We start from the raw sequence: 21,382 nt of genomic DNA on the forward strand, positions 1-21,382 counted from the left end.
TCCCTTGTGAGTTACAAATGTCAGCCTCCTCTGAGAGGCGGGCTGCTGAGCAGAGGGGCCGACAGGGGCTCCTGGAGGGAAGGGGGTTTCTTCGAGGGAACAGGTTGGAAACATCTGGCAGGGGTGTGTGTGTGAAAATTACGTCCTGCTGCTAAAGCACATTGTATGTTCTCAACTGAAAACTGTTATTTTTTGCATGTTTCCTCCTGAGTATTGATCAGAGTCAGCTGCTGAGAGTTAAAATGTGTATGTGTGTGTGTGTGCCTATTTGTGAAATAACCAGTTTCTAAATTTGGTACCTAACTTCAGTGAAAAGTTAGTAATTCTGTTCTTGGAGAGCCAGGATCTGTCATTTGGATTTGTGGTTATTTTATTAATAATAAACTTTAATGGCTATTTCATTCAGAGAGCTTCTTTTATTAATTTCTTTGACCTTTATGTATTTTTAATCACCTTACCTGTATACTTTAATGGAAGTTGCAAACTGGTGGCCTGTGGGCCAGATGCAGCCCAGAGATATGTTTTGTGTGCCTTGAACAGTGCTGGCCCATAGATAGTTGGGTTTTTTAATTTTTAAATGTTCATATGTTACCAGTACCTAAACATGAGAATATTTCCTATTTTAAAACAATTCTATACTAATTTCTGTTTTTTTGTTTTTGTTTTTTTGTTTTTTAATCAGAAAGTTCAGCTGCTGAGTTCAGGTTCAAGTTTTGTAAGAATTTGCTGGATGTGGGAGCAGCTGTCTCCTCTAGACAGACCTTAGCTCTCCAGTTGGCCACCACCCCTGCTGCACTTAGTGGTCTCAAACCTGGGCACTTCACCCTTTCACACAACTGGCCAGGCTGCAGGAGACATACGATTTTGGGAGCCCTCCTTTATGATATGCAAATTCCCATAGGCTTTTCCCAGTTCTGTATCACGGTGGAGGCAGGGCAGGGCTTACGGTCCCCACTTCACAGATGTAAAAACTGAGGTTCAAAGAGCATAAGTGACACGACTAGTCACAAAGCCAATAAGTTGATGCTAATCCTTCTGTCTCTAAGACTAATGTACTTTTCAGAGAAAAAAAAATAATTACTTGGAAGTGTAAGTATATAAACCTTAGGCTCTGACAGACTCACTCATGTTTATATTTAGATGATTCTTGCTCTATCTCATTTGCCTTGCTTCTGTCCGTTTCTAGGTATCTGAATTTCAGGTCTACCCTGTCTAATAAAGTTTTGTTGTTGTTGTTGTTGTTGTTGTTGTTTTTAGCCATGTCAGGGGCTGCTCTAGATTTGTTAGAAATGATGTAGGTACAGGCCAGGCATGGTGGCTCTCACCTGTAATCCCAGCACTTTGGGAGACCAACATGGGCAGATGACGAGATCAGGAGTTTGAGACCAGCCTGGCCAACATGGTGAAACCCCGTCTCTACTAAAAATACAAAAATTAGCCAGGTGTAGTGGCGCACTCCTGTAATCCCAGCTCCTCAGCAGGCTGAGGTAGGAGAATCATTTGAAGCTGGGAGGCAGAGGTTGCAGTGAGCTGAGATCGCACCACTGCACTCCATCCTGGGCGACAGAGCAAGATTCCGTCTCGAGGAAAAGAAAAAAAAAAGAAATGATGTAGGTACAGAATCCACCTTGTTTTCTGCCTGTGCTTCCTGGCATGTCGGGAAACCCCAGAATGTATCTTCCTATTATTGGGGAAGTGTTAGGATCCATTAAATGAGAGTGAAAACAGGTTTCCCAGCAGAAATGGTACATGCTCCACTCCCTGGTCTGAGGGGACCTCACAGGCACCCAGGAGGTTTCTAGAAAAGAGAGAACCTGGATGAGAACAGCTTAGGTCCCCCCAGAGGCAGCTGAACATAGCCACTCATGTCTCTGAGAGTAGGGTTCATTGCCGGGGCAGGAGTGGGGGCCCGTCTGCCCGCCATTTCAAGAACCTTCCCTTGGAGGCTCCAGGTGGCTCCTGGTGGGGCAGTGGGGCATGGAGTGTGGGGCACAGCTCGGTGTGGTGGCCAGGAGTTAGCTTTGTCCTTGAGCACTGGCTCTGCAGCAGAAACAGCGATGATCATTAGTTTATTGAGCTCTTACTGCGTGCTATGCACTGTGCCCATCTCAGTTCATCAGCACTGTAATCCCAGGGAGTGAGTGCCCTTACTGTTGTCATTTTACAGATGGGAAAACTGAGGCTCGGGAAACTTAAGTCACTTCCCAGGCCTATACAAGAAACGAGTGGTGGGACTCAAACTCAGATTTCTGACTCTCCAACTTGTGCTCTTAGCTACCATGTTTTATTGACTCCTCTGGGCAAGTCTTTTAACGTCTTTTGGCCTCCATTTCCTCATCTGTAAGTGGGAATAATACCTTCTTGGCACACGAGCAGAGTCAGTTTTCCCACCCATAACTCTTCCTGCCACTCCTCCCTCGGGGCGGTTGTCAGACACTGGTGTGGTGTGAGCTATCTTTCCCGCTAGGGTGGGGCCTCTCTGCTTGTGGGGTTGGGGTCTCCCAGCAGAGTCAGCCTGGGGTGTGCCTCTCTGCTTCTCCCTTTCGCAGCCTAGACTCCCCTCGCCTGCTATTCCGCACTCTGCCCTGGCAGCAAGAGAGGCAGCTGAGGGCTCCTGCCATCCAAGCCCTGCCAGGGAACAATGGGACACGTTAAGAAGGCTGCCAAGTGCCAAGCCAGAGGTATTAAAGGGACATTTGATTAGTTTTAACTCTAATTGTCAGGCTTTTGCTTTCTTTTGTTCTCTGTAGCAGTTAAGGGCGAGGGGAAGCCCCGGTGTGAGTTTCCTCCCTCTGTGACTTGTATGGACTCTCTTTCACTTTGGGTGTATGACTCTTTCACCTGTCTCCTATTCTCAGGCCTCTTCCCTCTCTGTCTGTGTGTGTTTCTCTGTCTCTCCTTCCACCTCCCCCCGCAACCCCCATAGTCTCTGTGATGTGTGTCTCTCTCTTAGCAAATATGATGAGAAATGACACTAAAGAAGCCATAAGCCTACCACAGTGGAATCCACAATTTCAAGGAATTGTATCTTTTATCATATCCAGTCTCCCTCAACCTTATCCCTGCCAAATGGTTACCATCTTTGACTTGAACACCCCCAGTGATGGGGAACTCACCTCCTTTTAGCTCAGCAGAGTCCTAGGTAGTCTGCCATGGCTCAGGGGTGACCTAAGAATTTCTTGAGTACCCTCTACCCATCCCTTGAGGCACCTCTGAAATCTTTTTCTTCCCAGAAAGCCTTCCCTGATCTTTCCAGTTAGAATTAGTCTGTCTCTTGGAAATGCCTACAAAACTTAATTTGTACCACTGTGGTGGCGTGAATGTTATAGTGCCATGTATTGCCATGTCCCTAGGTGGAGGAATGTATTGTTGAAGGAGGCTTCCTAGCAGGACACCCCCTTGGATGAGGCTCCAGCTGGGAAGAAGAGATCCCAGAGCTCTCTCCTGTGAGCCTGGGCTTCCTCCTCTTTCGAAAAGTTCCATTCCCAAACTTGACCACTGTGTTTTATGTGATCTTTTAGTCCAGAGAATATTCTAGGTTTTTACAGGCCATACAGTCTCTGCCACAACTACTCAATCTGTCTTTGTAGCGTGAGGGTGGCCATAGACACTACATAAACCAATGAGAGTGCTGTGTTCCAATAAAGCTTTATTTGCAAAAGCAGTCAGCAAGCTGGATTGCCAGGCCATGGTTTGCTGACCCCTTTCTAGTCTTTTCATGATGAAAGAGCCCTGGGTTTTGAGGTAGGAGCCACCTTGAGTTGCTTTGTGACCCTAGTTGGGTCCCTGACTCAGCAGTGCCTCCGTCCTCTCCTATGTAAGCTGTGTTAATTGGGAGGACAAGTTCTAAGGATCCCTCCAGCTTTTGATACTCTGTGAGGCCCTGAATTCTCTGCTGGATCTGACTGCATCTCTGAAACAGATTCCAAATCCACCTATTTTCTTCCCGCTTCCCACCAGCCCGTCACATCTCACCTCCATTCCTGCCACAGCCTCCTGGCTCCTCTCCTACCTCCACCCTGAAATCATAGTCCATTCTTTATGCACAGCCCAAGTACACATTTGCAAGGGTAAATCAGAGGTTTCTGCCTCTTTCCTAAAACTCTTCAGTGGCTTCCACTGCTGCACTGAAACACAGCACAGACCCCTGTCTCGTCTGGCCCTGCTTACCCTCTGGCTCACTGTGTCTCCTCCTCTCAGTCACAGCACAGCAGCTGCATTAGCCTTCTTACACATCCAGCATGGTCCTTCTGCAGGACCTTTGCATGTGGTCCTGCCTGTAATACTGTTCCCCAAGATTATAGCAGGACTGGTTCCTCCTCATCTTTTAGGTCTTGGCTCCAAAGTCACCTCCTCAGAGAGGGCTTCCATGAACATACCATCTGAAGTACCTCTTTCCTACCCACTCTGTGACTTGATCAACTGTGAAATGTCTACATAGCAACTTAGCACTGTCTGGAGTCACCTTGCTTATTTATTTACTTGTTTATTTCTCTGCTCCAGTAGATACTAAACACCATGAGGGTAGGGACCTTGTGTGTCTTATTTACTGCTGTACCTTATAGTGCTGGCACATGGCAGGTGCTCAAGAATATTTGTTGAATTAATGAATGAATGCATGCATACCTGTGTTCCCAGATACCCTACAGATAGGACTCTGACTTCTCCATGTTTCTTCTCACCACTCCTCCGTGTTTCATTTGGACACCACTCTGGTCTTGGTGTTGTGGGAAATTGCACACTTTCACCCTAAGGGGCTGTGTTCTCATAGTGGGGGAAGAGACAGACTTCCTTCTCCCCTGTTGAGATCAGAAGGCCTCAAAAGTGTTAGCTCCCTAAGGCAACAGTCAAAGGACACCGTTTCTCTTGAGATCTTTTAATCAGAAGCAGCTCCTGTCCTCAGTCCATGTGGCTTCATTGGTGGTATCTCTGGATGAGGATCCATTTGGTTCTCTCCCTCCAGACAGTCTTTAGAATATGAAGTAAGTAGCTTGTCTGGGATTATATTTTCCCCCTGGTTCTTAGGAGGAAAATAAAAGGGTGGACCCCTGCTTACTTGTTTTGTGAGGAGCATCTCTGCAGTCTAGAGGGAGCGTCTTAAGGAAGAGGGCTGCTGGTCATGCCCCAGGCTTTCCCAAGGACTGCAGCTCCCAGTAAGTGGGTAAATGGGCTCGTGGGTTGAATCATGTCTCTCAAAAAGATACGGCAAAGTCCTTACTCACGGCACCTCAGAATATGACCTAATTTGGAAATAGGTTTGTGTAACCAATCAAGATGATGTCATGCTGGAATAGGGTGGGCCCTTAATCCTCTGTGACTGACTGATATCCTTATAAGAAGAGGAGAAGAGATGCAGAGACAGAGAGGGAAGACGGCTGTGAAAAGCTGTAGACAGAGACTGGAGTGATGCTGCCCTAAGCCAGGGTACACCTGGGGCTACCAGAAGCTGGAAGAGGAGGAAGGAAGCATCTCCCCTAGAGGCTTTGGAGATAGGATAGCCCTGCCAGTACCTTGATTTTGAATTTCAAGCCTCCAGAACTGTGACGCAATAAATTTCTGTTGTTCAAAGCCACACACTTTATGGTACTTTGTTATGGTAGCCCTTGGGAACTAATACATGGACCATTTTCCATTTTCTCATCAGATTGTGTTGTGTGTGTGTGTATGAGTGTGTCTGTATGTTATATTTGTAGGCAGATAGATAAAACACCTTTGCAAAGGCAGGGATAATTGTCTTAATCTCTTCTAGCTACTTACATTTCTTTTTAATTCATGGAAAAGATCCTCTCTTTCTGTGGAGGATTAGCATATTACACTGCACGTATATATTCTTTAACTAAAGCCACTCTGCTTATTAAGAGATCAACCTGTTAAAAAAAAAACCTGAGCCATTAGCCTTGAATCCCAGTGAGTAAACACATGGTACATACTGCCTTTCACTTAACTGTATTATCCTTTTGTTCTGAGCTCAACAATCTATTTTTGTACTGGGTCCCCACTAAATTGATTTGGGGGATTACTATGTGATAGATACAAAAAACAGCCGCTGCCTTGAGAGAGCTCCTAGTCTAAAAAGGGACGCAGACAAGTTCACGGGGATGCAGTGCGTCAGGCAGAGCATGACGAGTGTTGCAAGAGGAGATCAGCCAGTGCTGCGGGAAGCCAAGAGGAAGAGAGCAGCACCCTAGTTGTAATCAGGAAGGACTTCTGAAAGGTGCTGATTTTTAAGATGGTCCTGAAGAAGGTTAAAACTTTAGCAAAGTGTACATGGTGGGATTGGGGTCTCTCAGATGGCAGGAAGTGGGGAGCCTCTTTCAAGAACAGCAAAAGGCAGAGTCACTGAAACTTCACGTGTCTGTTAGAGAGTAGCTGGAAAAGTGGGTGAGGGCCAGGTCACAGGGTCCCTGATTGCTAGGCCAGGGAGGCTGGCCTGCAGGAGGCAAGGAAGCCATGGATAGTTTTTGAGCAGAGGATGACTTGATCAGGGCTAGGCCTCAGAAAGGTAACTACGGCAACGCAGGAGCCACAGGAGGCAGGGAGAGCAGTTTGGAGGCTATTGGGGTGGAGAGATTCATTCATCCACTGTGCCTTTCTGTGGTCCAGATGCTATGCTAGGTTCTGAGGCCACCAAGATGTGTAACGTGCAGCCTTTGAGCTTAAGGAATCCATTACTACTGTTGCAGACTGTTTTTGCCAGGCACAGTGTTAAGCACTTTGCATACATTATCATCTTTGATCCTCACAGCAACCCAATAACATACTCACTCTAATTATCCCCATTTTATGGATGAAGGCAGAACCAGCCTGGGGCATGCGCAATATGCATTCAAAAACTACTGGATAAATGACATATTGAAGGAAGAAGAACTGCAGACCTAAATGCCAGCTACACAGCAGGCTGAGCCTTCCAGGTCAGGTCCTGTGCCTGGAGTGCCCTGGCCCCTCAAGAGCTGTCCTGGGAGCACCTCTGCCTTATCTGGTCTGGTTGCAGGGAGGTTGCAGGTTCATCAGGGAGATGAAATGTTTCACTCAAGGTCACACAGCTGGTCACTGGTAGGGCTGTGACTGGCCTACAGAGTCCTGGGCCTTAACCACTTCTCTGGGCTCCACATACTAAACAGGTCAAGTCAGAGTACAGTGAGATCTTTCTTGGTAGCTGTAGGTACAGGGTTCTATGTGAGCACACAGGAGAGCCAGTGGACCCGGACGGGCAGGGCGGGTAAGCAGAAAAGGCTCCCTGAAGGAGGGAATCCTGACCTAAGTCTTTTACGGGGAGTGGGATGGTTTAGCCAGACAGGGAAATGGCTGGGCAGGGGGTGGGTAGTGAAGGGATTCCAGGTAGAGGAGATAGCACAGTCAAAAGTCCAGAGTTGGGAAAACAGCATAGGGTGTGCAGGGTCTCCTAAGCTCATTATTCCTGGCCCCAGGAGTGGGGCTGGGAGAGGCTAAAACACAGTTAGGGCCTGGTCATGAGCTACACTCCATCCTCAGTTCCCAGGAGCGTGAAGGGTGTTGGGCAGAGAAGTTGGGCGACCAGATTTGCTTTCGTATGGGTCCTGGAGTTCAATAGTTGAAAGAGATCGGGAGGCCATGTTGTCAACCACTGTCAGATGTTTGCAACCAGACCAGACAAGGCAGAGGTGCTCCCAGGACAGCTCTCGAGGGGCCAGGGCACTCCAGGCACAGGACCTGACCTGGAAGGCTCAGCCTGCTGTGTAGCTGGCATTTAGGTCTGCAGTTCTTCATTCAATATGTCATTTATCCAGCAGTTTTTGACTGAACACTGCACATGCCCCAGGCTGGTTCTCTGCTAAGCACTTGACATTCTAAGAGAAAAGGACATGGTCTCGGCCCTTGAGGACCAGGTGGCCCATTAGACAGATAATCCCAGGGCAGTGGGATGCATGCCATAGGTGGAGTGAGCACAGGCCTGAGAGCACAGTGAAGGATTCACGTTAGCCTTCACGCTGGCTTCCCAGCCGCCACCTCTACCTGCCCCTCCCACTCACCTCAGGCTTATAAAGCCATGGATTTGCCTAGGATTGAATCCCAGCTCTGCCCTTTACTAGCTGTGTGACTTTGAGAAATTTCCTTAATCTTTTATTTTCTCTCTCTCATTTCTTACATTTTAAAATGAGCCTGATGATAGTACCTACTTCACAAGTTAGTTATCAGGATTAAAGGAATTCACATACACAAAACACTTGGAATAGTGCCCGGCATTTAAAAAGTGGTACATAGATACCCTTAGGATTACAGGTCTGGAATCTCTTAGCCCAAACCCTGTGTATTAGGCATATTTTAGCATTTAGAATTATTAGTCAAGGTTCAGTCAGGACAGAGAAACCACACAGTGATTTGAACACAGGAAGTTTAATATAAAGAATTATTTACTGTAACAGGAGATTAGAGTAATGAAAATTGGCTATTAAGAAGTGAAAAGCACTCTAAAGAATATAGGAATGGCAGATAGAGGAACAGCTCCTACCCCCAGTGTTGAGATAACAGCACCCAAGGAAGAGGCCCCTGTAGGCTGAGATCCTGACTTTGTTGGAGAGGGCACAGCTATGCTTACTGAGTGGTAGAGATTCACTAGAGTGCCACCCCAGCAAAGTTCACAGGAAATCTGCCTGCTAGGGTGCTGGAGGAAGAAACACATGGTGAGGTATCTCATGGAAGACATTCTGCTACAAAACCACCCAAGGGAATGGGTGCTGGGAGAAGCTATTGGTCGCTGGATGCCGGTGATTGCTGCACATCGCAGGAGCTAGGCAATGGAGAAGCTACGTGTACTGCAGGAGCTAGACATGGAGAGGCCATGCATGCTGCAGGAGGCTAGTGCCAGAGACGCCACCCATGCTGCCTGCCTACTGAACACACCAGAACCAGGGTGAAAAAAGCCTTTCCTTCTGCAGTGTCTCTCCAGCATCTTCTACTAACCACTGTTAACATCATGTTAGCTGGCAAGGGAAACATGTTTAAGGGCCCAGAACCATTTTTGCATAGCAGGCAGTGAAGGTGGGTTTAGAGCTGAGAGGCAATAAATTAATAACTGACTGTCTCAGTGAGTTTGGGCTGCTGCAACAGAATACTATGGACTGTGTGGCTTAAACAAGAAACATTTATTGCTCACAGTTCTGGAGGCTGGAAATCGAAGATCAGGGTGCCACCATGGTCGGGTTCTTGCCGAGGGCTCTCTTCCTGGTTTATAGACAGCGACTTTCCTGCTGTGTCCTCATGTGGCAGAGAGCAGAAAGAGAGCAAGCACTCATGTCTCTACTTACAAGGGCACTAATCCCATTCACGATGGCTCCACCTTCATGACCTAATTACCTTCCAAAGGCCCCATCTTGTAATACCGTCACCTTGGGCATTAGGATTTCGACATAGGAGTTTTGGGGGCATGTAACAGTCAGTCTCTAACACTGGCAGAAGAGTCTTTCTGATTTAGGAATGTTAGTAAAGTGCATGTATTATTATGTAATAGCTCTAGTGGGGTTTACAGTGCTCCCCATAATCAAACACATTTTTTTTCTGCAGCAAAAATGTATTCACAGTGAGAGAATAAATCAAGACTATAAATAGCCTCATGTCTATTCAAGTCAGACTTTGTCACTAAATGAGTTTTTTTTTTAAGTTATTTAAAAAGCCTGTTTGGACTTTGGAATTGAGGCTAAGGGATGGTTGACCTGCATCATTTTCATTTCCTCTCTCCATGCAGCAGTCAGAGTTACCTTTTGGAAATGTAAATTATGCCACTGGGAAAGCCTAAGTGGCTTCCTGTTCCAGGATAAAGGCTAAACTCCACCCCTGGCCCCCTACCCACTGTGCCCTCATCCACCTCTGCCCTCCAACGACTCTGACCTCCAACAAGCCATGTGTCCTTCTGCAACAGAGCCTTGGCACATGTCACTCTCATTACATGGAGCACTCTTCCAGTTACCTACTGTGCACACAAGCACATGCACACAGACACACATGCACTTGCATGCACACACACATGCATACACACACACACACACACACACACAGAGTTTTGCTTGGCTAATCCTGCCTCACCCTTCTAATGGCAGCTCAGGTGTCCCTATTCCAAGAGAACTTTCTGACCCCCTTCTACCCCAACCCTCAGCCCACTCAGGCATTAAAGCATGTGTGTTAGTTTGTGATTATACAGACTTACAATAAGTGTGATTATTTGATTAACATGTCTCTCTATTAAACTGTAAGTGTTATAGGACAGTGGCTGTATCTGTTTTCCACCCCCCCCCCCCCCACTATTTTATTCCCAGTGCTCTACGCAGTGCCTGGCATGTGACATATCTGATGAGTGAAAAAAGGAATAAACCATCTTAGATTAGATCCTGAACCAGAAAAAAATAAATTAGACATAAAGGACATTATTGGAACAACTGGCAAAATTTGAATATGAACTGTAGATTAGATAATAGTATTGTATCAGTGTGAAGTTTCTTGATTTTGTTGTCGGTATTCTTAGAAAATGCACACTGAAGAATTTAGGAATAAAGGCTTATCATGTCTTCAACTTTCTCACAAATGGCTTAGAAAAAAAAATGTAGATACAGGTAGATGGGGGAGAGGGAGAGAGAATGATAAAACAGATGTGGAGAATGATAACAGCCAATGTGGATAAAGGATATACAGGACCCTCTGTACCAGCCTTGCATCTTTCCTATTAGTTTGAAATTATTTTACAATAAAAAGTTTTTTAAAAAATGAATAAAAATGAATAAATGAGGAAAGGGATGCCAGGAGGAGGAGGACCCCTCAGGTACAAAGGCAGGAGGGCAGGAAAGGGCTTGGTCCCTTTGGGGAACTTGCAGGTGGGCTGTGTGGTTGGAGGGTGGCCCTGGGGCTGGGGAGGGAAGAGCAGGGGATGGAGCTGGAGCCCCCACTATGGACTCTCTGGAGGGAGTGCAGTATTGAACTGTTCAGTCAACCTTCATCTACACTTTCCCCTCTCTTTTTCCCTTGGTGATTTTTGAGCAAAAGTCTGATTGCATGAAGCCAGTGTGTCTCAGGTCTTCCATCTGATTTCTCTTTTGTCTTAACAATAGGGAAAATCTCATCCATGTATGCAGGTTACTCCTTCTGCTGTGAAACTGTGACTTTCCTGTTGTCTGCTTGCTGTTAAACTCACCATGCATTTCCCGTTTTGGTTATATAGTGCTGCATAACAAAATGTGGTAGCATAACACAACAAACATTTGTTATCTTAAAGTTTCCGTGGGTCAGGAATTTGGGCTTAGCTGGGTGGTGGTGGTACAGTGTCTCTCATGAGGTTGCTATCAAGATGTTGGCTAGTCCTGCAGGCATCTGAAGTCTCAACTGGAGCCGGTTAATCTACTTCCAAGATGGCTCACTCCCTTGGCAGCCGGAAGGAGACCGCAGTTCCTCAACATAAGACCTCTTCATGAGTAAGCTTGAGTGTCCTTGAAGCATGGCAGCTCACTTTCCCCAGAGCACACCATCCAAGAGATGGGGAGAGAGCAAGCAGGAAGCCACAGTCCTTCTAGGACCTAGTCTCCAAAGTTATATATCATCATGGACGTTTTATCCTATTAGAAGTGAGTCATGAAGTTCAGCCTATGTGCAAAAAAAGAATTCAACTCCACTTCTTGGAGGGAGGAATGTGGAAGAAGTTATGGACATTTTAAATCACCATAGTTCCTGAAAGCCTTTTGCTTCTGGAAGGCCAGTGTCTGCCCTCCAGAAGTTTACATCATCTGTTTAAGGAAGTAAGACATGCTCTGAAATTGCTCATAAAAACCAAGATGTCCCATGAGAGATGGCTTGACAGGGTTCTGAGGAAGCAGAAATCAGAATAGATGGTAGCAAAGGAGAGCTCTTGGAAGGAACTGACACTGCCTTCATGGATGAGTAGCTTTCCCCTTGGTTCTTAACCCTGATTATTAATGTTGTCATACAATGGTAATGAATAATAATGATAGCATTTGAACATTTCTACCATGACAGGCATTACGCCAGGCAGGACTGCCTTGTAGCACATCTATGTATATAAATAACATCCTTGGAATTGTGCAGTGGGACCATACTGATGCTAAATATTAATACTTCACTTATGTTACTTCATTTAATGCTTTGAACTACCTTGTGGAGTTGCTGTCATCCCCATTTCACATTTTCATCTGATTTCTCTGTTTGTCTTAACAACAGAGATTAATTCACAGATTACAAACATAAGGCTTAGAAAAAATTAAGTAACTTAAGCACGATGGCACAGCTTGTAAGTGGCGGAGTGGTTAAGATCACAGGCTCCAGGCCGGGCATGGTGGCTCACGCCTGTAATCCCAGCACTTTGGGAGGCCGAGGTGGGTGGATCAGAAGGTCAGGAGGTTGAGACCATCCTGGCTAACAGGGTGAAGCCCCGTCTCTACTAAAAATACAAAAAATTAGCCAGGCGTGGTGGCGGGCGCCTGTAGGCCCAGCTACTCGGGAGGCTAAGGCAGGGGAATGGTGTGAACCCGGGAGGCGGAGCTTGCAGTGAGCGGAGATCGCGCCACTGCTCTCCAGCCTGGGCGACAGAGTGAGATTCCATCTCAAAAAAAAAAAAAAAAAAAGATCACAGGCTCCAGAGTCAGACCTGTGGGTTTAAATTTCAACGCTTCTACTTTAGAGCTTTGAGCAGGTGACTTTAACCTCTCTGTGCCTCAGTTTCCTAATCTGTAATATGCATATAAAACTATTTAATGTTCTCAGCACAGTGCCTGGCATGTGATGAGCATTAGGTGCTATTGCTACTATTATCAGCTCACAGTCAAACACAGCTGTGCTCTCCTTGAGTTCTTTGCATTGGTTTGTTATAAAGAGTTGAGATGAGAGAAGTGAGTGGTAACTACAGCTACCACTCTTCATTTGTAGGGATTAAGAATTTGAAAGGAAAAACAACCTCTCCAGGCTGAACATTCCCACAGGTCTTAAATGACACATTCTGGCCATTCCCAGTTTCTCTCTGTTTTATGTCCATGAGGATATCAATGCTTTGAGGGATGCCTGGCCATTCCCTTCTCTGTATAGGCACACATAGTGGCTAAGCTGGGTTTCAGGAAGCTGAACTTGAGTTGACATCTTTCTTTGGAAGTGCTTTCCCTCTTGAGGGGCAGGGGACACTGGCTTGGATATAAATCAGGATATCACAGGATATCAGTCATTCAGGATACAAGTCTATGCCGTGGGGTTATTTTTTTTTTCCTTACTGTGTGGCCCAGACTGAAGTGCAGTGATCATAGCTCACTGCACCCTCAAACTCTTGGGCTCAAGTGATCTTCCTGCTTCAACACCCCCAGTTGCTGGGACCATAGGCAGGTGCCACCATGCTGGCTAGTTTTTGTACTTTTTGTAGCGACAGGGATCTTCCTATGTTGCCCAGGCTGGTCTCAAGACTCCTGGCCTCAAGTGATCCTCCTGTCCTGGCCTCCCAAAGTGTTAGGATTACAGGCACGTACCATGTGCACAGCCTGTATTGTGTATGCTAGAGCCAATTACTAAATCTTTCTGGGCCCCAAGGGTCTCTTTTGCAAGAAGGACTTGGCAACTTCTCCCCTCCAGAGTTCTCCATCAGTAAGAGGATTGAGAGGGTATATTGTAGAAACTGTTCAACTCTAGTGCAAGGTTTTAGGAGTCTTCGTTTCCTTCCAGTTATTTGAGAAATGTGGCTTCTTCAAGCAACTGGAATACTGAAAGCCTTTTTGATGGGAATCACTCCTCCCTAACCACTTCCACCCACACCTTCTTTGGTAAAACATTTTTGAGAAAAATTGGTTTTGATCTGAATTCTGAGGACCAAAACAGCCTCCAAAAATCAAGCACAAAAAAAATCAGCCTCCAAAATAAAAAACCAGGTGGTTCTCCTATTGAAAATTCAAACCTGATAACCAACCAGAGGGACTTATCTTTTAGAATTAATCTTTTTTCCATCTTTAATGAATTGGCATTTGTCTGCTCTGCCGGTTCATTGTGGAATTCAGCCTCATGTTTCATTGTGATCTCAGAAGCAGCGAGCACTCATCACCAGTGGGAATGATAGAGCCTATTTTGGAAAAAGGAGAAAAAAAACCCCAAACCTCCTCCCTTTCATTTCCTCACTTTAGACTAAAATGCTTCCTTTTTTAAACTTAAAAAAGGGACTAATTTTTTTCTTTTCAAAATTGGTTCAGATATGCATGAACCATTTTTTTTAAAATTATTGCACAACTCAGTATATTCATTACACACCGAGGTTATGAGTAAGTCTTCCCTGAATCATCTTGTGGTACAAAGTGACGGGAAGGGATTCAGTCAGCTACCTGTACAGGAGGCTCATTCTGTTTCTCTCCTCCATTTTCTCATTATGAAACTGTACTTTTCAGAAGACAAAAAGGGGAGAAGATAAGGGAAGAGGAGGAGGAAAATGTCAGAGGGAAACCTAGAGCTGTCAGCAATTACTGCTTTCCAACTGCCTAACCTCAGAGCAATTACTTAAACTCAGAGCCCCTGCCCCACTTCTGAAATGGGGATAATAACAGTAATGGCTATGTTGCAGGGCTGTGGCAATGATTAACTGAGAAAATACCCATGGGAAACATGCTTTGTAAATTCCATTATACTATTGTTGGTACTGAGATATGACTGCATTTATGTATAACTTGTGTGATTCTTAAAAATTAATTTTAAAAGGGTTGCCTTTATTTTTAGAAACAGAGTTTAAGTTGGAAGGGAACCTTAGGAATCATTCAGTACGACGTGTCACCCTGGAGAGAAGTCCTCTCTACAGTTGCCTTCAAAGGTGTTATCTAGGCTGGGTGCAGTGGCTCATGCCTGTAATCCCAGCACTTTGGGAGGCTGAGGCGGGCAGATCACGAAGTCAAGAGATTGAGACCATCCTAGCTAACACAGTGAAACCCCGTCTCTACTAAAAAATACAAAAAATTAGCCGGGCGTGGTGGTGAGCACCTGTAGTCCCAGTACTTGGGAGGCTGAGGAAGGAGAATGGCGTGAACCCGGGAGGTGGAGCTTGCAGTGAGCCGAGATCGCGCCACTGCACTCTCCAGCCTGGGCAACAGAGCAAGACTCCGTCTCAAAAAACAAAAAACAAAACAAAACAAAAAAGGTGTTATCTAGGTATTGGCTTGAATAGCTCCAGGGATGTGGAGGTCACCACCTCTGTCTTTTCTTCTTTTTCCTAATTATCCTTGCCTTTTAGTTCTTCTAGACCTAAGATATAACAGTGATTTTCCTTCTCCTGAAGATAGACAGCAAAAGAATACTGTCATGGTTAAAAATGAATAAACATGCCACAGCATGCATTGTGAAGATCTGCCATCTGTATGCATCGCTGCTGCAGGTATGTTAGCCAGTCTCCAAAGTGTTTGAACTACTTGTTCAAGGGGATCTGGTGTTCTCTGTAGCAGAAGCTACTGAGTTATTAGGGGTAAGGCTTCAGCCCTGGGGCAGAAGGAGGACTTGGCAGGGCTCTCTTAGCTCTGAGCATCTGCATACCTTTCTGTTTTTTAGCTGGTGGTTTATCTAGCTTTAGGTATATAAAGATTTATCTGAAAAGGTAGAGTTTGTGGCAGTAATTGTTACCTTCTCTTCTTCCCTCCTCTCTTTCCCCTCTGAAGTGGAGGGGAAACCTGTTTGTTTCATGCCAGCTTCTGCCACTGATGTTTTCACTGCTTTCTGTTCAAGATGTTATGGTGAGGGAGGAGGCAGAGACCAGGGTCAGGAGGATCTTGGAGATCATCCTAGCCAGCACTTTACAAACTGTCTCTGGAAGTTCACATGGATGCTTCAGTGTTTACATTGTTTCAAATTGTTAGCTCTTTTTAAAGTTGTAATAATAATATTATTTTTAAAAAATACTGCTATGTGTTATATACTGCATTTTTACATGTTGAAGGTCACCAGCTTTTTCTTTTAACATCTGTTTAATTGAAGATAATCCTGAGATTATAGGGCAGGCTGTGTTTTTTAAAATATGTATCTACTTATTCATCAAATGCATCAACTCTCCATTAAATTAAAAAGATTTTTTTTAGCATTGGGCAACTAAAACCAAACAGAAAACTATACTTTGAGGCAGATGTAAGCTGCAAGCTGTTGTCTCCAATTCCTGAGTTCAGATTATTTGTGTTCATCAGAACAACCTCATTGTCCTCATTGGTTAATTTTCAGTAAATAAATGTTATTAATTTGAAAATTAGAAATTTGTAATCATAAAATGTACCTCCAAGTCTTACCAATTGAAAGACTTCACTCACTGAAAACCTACCAGCTTCTCAGAGAACATGAAACTGGCATTCCTCAGTTGTTTGGGAATTCCTTCTAGTCCATCATTGTTTATTTATTAAATTGTACTCCAGGTGGACTATATAACAAGATCATATTTGCACAAGAAGGCCTACTTACTGGCAACAACCTTTATATTGTCATGTTCACATCTCAGCAATTGCTTTTTACTTGTGAGTAGACCCTGGCAGCTTTTTCTTTTGTAGATTGTGTCTCCTCTCCTATCCTCCAGTGTGAGAAATGCTTCCCTCTGCCCAACACTGGGAAGTACTGCTTTAATTATAAGACCGTTGTTACCTTTTACCTCCTGTTCAATTGTTTCCTATGTGCTTAGAGATTTGTTGAGCAATTTGCCCATAAAAATCACTCCAGCAGTTATCGAAAGCCTTGGATGATAAATTAGATCATCCCTCAACCTCTGAGGTCAGGCAGCCCCCACTTCCTTCCTCCTCCTTTCACTAGATCTCTTTTCCACCCTCTCCGTCTGTCTGGGTAGACCTCTCTGACACTACTCCCACCCTTCCCAATTTTTGTGCTCTACAGTGGCTTCCGCCTAAAGCCTTGTTCGCCCTCTGAGAGATGCCCATGGAGCTCCAGGATCTGTGTGTTCCATGACCCCTGGCAGATCACGCTCCTCTTGTGGAAAATGGGAATTTTACATCTCCCTTCCTGCCTTACAGGGTTTGTTGTGAGGGGCAAGGGAGACAGTGAGAGGGTGGTTGGGGGCACTTGAGTGCTGTGGGAATTGGAGGTTCTGCTGCCGCTTCTCTGTGGGGCTGTTATCTGAGCTCTTTCACTCTTTAGTACCGCGTCCCTGTCTCGTCTCAAGAAAGCAGGTAGTGGAAGAGATGGAGAGAGTTCCAGCGTGCCTCCCAAATGAATTAAAATCAAAGTTCCCACATGCACAGAGCCGGATGCATCCCTCTTCCCGTCCACACCCCTGTCACCAAAACAAGTGTGGTGAGGGGCCCCTGCCCTCTCAAGCAGGTCAGCGCAGGCCCTGCAGTCAGGAAGGCCTGGGTTGAATCTTGGTTCTGTCATTTGTAACAGCCATGTGGACCTTCAGGATGATGCCTAGACTTATGCTAAAGATTAATTGGGCGACTGTATGGAGAGGGCTTGTGCCTTGCACATTGTAAGAGCTCAAAAATAGCTATTAATTTTTTGGTGTTTGGAGAGACCGTTGTACTTTCTATAAATAAATTGTACAGTTTAACTCCCTGATTGGACCTGAATAAAAATGTTGGGGTAGGGATAGAAGAAAGGGAATCATTCCATGTGGTTTCTTCCTTCTATTTCTCCTGCCAGCTCGCTTCCCCACCCCAGCCTGGGCACTCCTGTTCGACTGAGACCAGGATTATTCCCACCTCCCAAGAGCAGAGAGGGCTCAGATGCACAGCCTCTGCCTTCGTGGAGTGGGCATTTTCAGGTGGGGATGACATTTTCTAACAAGCCTGGGGCACCTCCTCCCTCCCCACCTCATAGGTCCCTCTCTCATTTTAAAAGCCCTCCCAGGACTTCAAGATGAAACACTTCCACACTGGGCAGAGATTCTCATTGAATTCTCCAGTTCGCTGTCTCCAGTGCTGAGGAGAGACATTTTAATTAATTGTAGTCCCATGGGCTCGGGGATCAATGGCAGTAAAGAACCGTGGAATGAATTCCAGCCTCTGTGCTGTTTCCAGCTCTCCCTGTGACCTTGTACCAGTCGCTCAAGCTCTCTGGGCCTTGGTTTCCTCTTCTCTAGAATGGGAATATTCATTTCACAGGCATAATGAGAATCTTCAAAAAGGTATGGCGATCAAAGTGTTGTAAAATGTAGAGTGCTAACCACAAGTAAGTTATTATTAAGGTGGTATTTATATTCCCAAAGGGTAAGCATGAGCGGTGTTTCTCTTCTGAGCCATTTCTAGAACCTTCTTGCTTTTTGTTAATACGTTAAAACCACCTGGCAGCTTCCATTTTCCTTTCTGAGTCTGAGAAGCAAGCAGCCCAGACAGAATTGGGGGGAGAGGGTGTAGATGGGAAGAAGTTCCTGTTCTGTAAGCCCCAAGTTTCTCCAGCAAGGAAAAGGTAATCATACTTGTGGGATCTGGGATAAGAAGACAGAAGCCTTGGCTTTCCCCGAGAGTCAGTGCTGTTCGCCACACTGGCCACCTCTAGTGCTGAGTCTTTGTTTATTGAAGCCTCTTCTTCTGTTTTCCTGTGTCCTTTTCCCTGCAGTGTATTCTGCACACAGCAACCAGAGTGATCTTTCCAAAACACATCTGGTCATGTCCTTACCCTGCCCAGAGCCCTCCCCCGGCTCCCCTAGACTTTAGGATAAAATCCAGCTTCTTGCTGTGGCTGCTCAGGCCCTGCTGCTCCAGCCTCTGACCGCATCTGTAGTCGTAGTCCCCTGCTCTCCCACCTGCTCGCCTTTGGCTCCCAATGTAGCTCATCTACTCCCCGACATGTGCTCTACCTGGGTCCCCAGGCCTTAATGTGCCAGTCTGGGCCTCCCTGGCCAGGTCCTCCACATGCTTCAGGTGTCTACTGAGACATCATCTCCCCCAGCAAGCCTTCCCTGACCACCCTGCCCTCCTCAGCCTGAGTGGGTTCCTGTGGTGTCCTGTGCTTATGGATGTCTTGGTCCTAACCGTATCCCAGGACAGTCATCCATGTCCTTGGCGGCCTCCCCTCACCTACCCTACAGATGCATGAGCTCCTTTCAGGCTGTGCGTGTGTGACCAGTTTACTGTTCTATCCTCCAGCGTCTAGCACACCTCCTGCCACACAATGCATGCCAAATAATGGATGGAAGAATGGACATGGGCTGTTACCACCAGATTGAAAAACCTGCACATACTAGAATCACCTGGGCACTCTCCCAGCCAACGGCTTTGGCTTCCTGGTGCCACCTTAGTCCTCCAGATTCAGCATTTCTATGGGTGGGCCGGGGAATCTGCATGTTTAACAAGCGCACGCCCAGGTGATTATAATGCAAATTTGAGAACCTCTCAGTGATCTTGTCCAAGCCCAACGTTTTACAAAACAGATAACTGATCCAGAGACAGTAAGTGACTTCTGTAAGATCTCAAACGCTGTCTCGCGCGCGCGCGCTCTCTCTCTCTCTCTCTCACACACACACACACACACACACACACACACACACCACAGAGAGAGAGGGAGAGAGATTTCATTTATGAGATGACATGAACACCCAATGCTTTTCCCACTCCCACAAAGTAGACCTTCAAGAAAACCATGGTAGGCATAGGAGAATTTTTGTCTTTGTTTTAACCTTTGTCCTAAACAGATCTGATCTGGCGAATCTTCACATATTGTTTATTTCCTTTCCATAGGAAGTGCTTAGCCTCCAAGTATGGGCTACTTATTTTTTAACAATTACTTTCACTCCAAGACGTACATAATTTTTTAAACATGGGAATCCCTGATGTTTCATTTTTGTTTTGGAAATGATTTTTAGAGAAGATGAATTATCCTGTCTGATGCCATGAGATCTATTTTTATCATTTGGGATGTTGAGACTAAAACTGACAACATATTTAGTATTGCTTATAGTACTCAGTGACACTGCCTCCCTTTGAAGCCCGCCAGAGAGCCACCATGCAGGAACATGAGTTACTAATTAATTCAACCTGCTCACTGGGACAAAATGGGAAGGAAGGACCCACATTTGACACAGATAAAGTGGAGCATGTTCAAAGCGCCAGGACACCAAGGGATCAGGAAATTATGTCTCAAGGGAAGGGCTGAAGAAACTGCACATTTAGGTTTCCATGGAGGAAACTCAGTGGCTGTAAATGCCAGAAGTGCTGAAATAGGGGTGGGTAGGCTTGCAAGGAAAGTAGACCTGGACCTGAGGGTGGAAGTTACCAGGACAGACCTTCCGCTGGAATATGTGAAAGAACTTCCAAGCAAATGGAATCCTGCAAATAAGCATCCTTAAAAGGGAGTTCCCACAGCAAGAGAAATGTTCAAAGCTGGAGCCATCTGATGGGGCTGTCACAGAATGTCCTGGGTGAGGAGTGGTCTGGACTAGAAGAAGTCCAGGTACCTTTCTGACAGACTCTGGGCTGAACACAAATGGCCACAGGACCAAGCCAGTGACCTGAATGAGTCAGTCATTACTCAGCTCCCGCCAATTGCTTGGGAATGTGGGTCCAGCAAGGCCAGATCCTTCTTCTGATTTTTCAAGAAAAGACAGACTTGTGGATTTTTAAAAATATGGACTGTCCTGAGTTTTAAATATCATGCAGGCCAAATAAAGCCATCTGTGCCTGCAGGGTCTTGATTGTGACCTGCCAGTTTGACCCCTCTGTTCCAGGATTCTCAGGGTTATGTGCACTTTTGTCCTTCACAAGTAAGATAAATGAAATAGGTAGGGATTTTCCTCCTATTCAACAGATGGGCAAGTCAGGACACCGGGAGGTTAAGGGACTTCTAGATAGACCCACTCTTATAAGGTAATGTTATAACAGACAAGGGCTAGAATCAGGGTACGTGGGTGAATAGGTAGTTATGTCCCTCGGCTGCTCCACTGACATTTCATTTTTTAGCTCTTCTCGTAAAGTAATATTTGCTGAAGGGAGCACTGGGAAGGCCCCATACTTCCTATATGACTGGAGCAGGGAATTCTGCCTCCCAGGGGCTCTGGGGTGAGGGGTATCCTCCCTGCACCGCTCGGGGGGTTAGGGTGCCCCTGAGTTGTGCCTTACTGAGTCTGCACATCCTGCACAGAGCTCCTGCCTGGAGCCATTCTAAAACTCAGCCGCTCCTATTCCCCAAGGATCTGTGTCTTTAGGCCTCCAGCCATGCCTGAAATTTCACCATTATAAGCCTGCTTTTGGGTGAAGGCTTCACAGGCACCCAGGAATCACTTTCACAGTGAACACAGGAAAAGAAAAAAAACCACAGGAATGCAACCTGACATCTCTCTCAGGCTCTAAGTATTGGACTGCCAGGACTTGGGTACTGAAGAAATTAGTTTTGCCACGAAGGCAACCTCAAAAAGCCAGTCATCTTCAAGCCACATTTACAGCACTCCGCAGTGCGACTTGAGGCCTGTCTGCCT

At 45.8% G+C, this 21,382-nt stretch overlaps 1 protein-coding gene across 2 annotated transcripts in view; it reads left to right on the forward strand.

Moving 5' to 3' along the window:
- The window catches only part of GALNT10 (polypeptide N-acetylgalactosaminyltransferase 10), a 231,330-nt gene that overhangs the window by 9,591 nt on the left and 200,357 nt on the right, over positions 1 to 21,382 (forward strand). The gene's annotated exons all lie outside the window — the stretch shown is intronic.

Source organism: Pan paniscus, chromosome 4 (assembly GCF_029289425.2).
Source record: "Pan paniscus chromosome 4, NHGRI_mPanPan1-v2.0_pri, whole genome shotgun sequence".
NCBI lineage: Eukaryota > Metazoa > Chordata > Mammalia > Primates > Hominidae > Pan > Pan paniscus.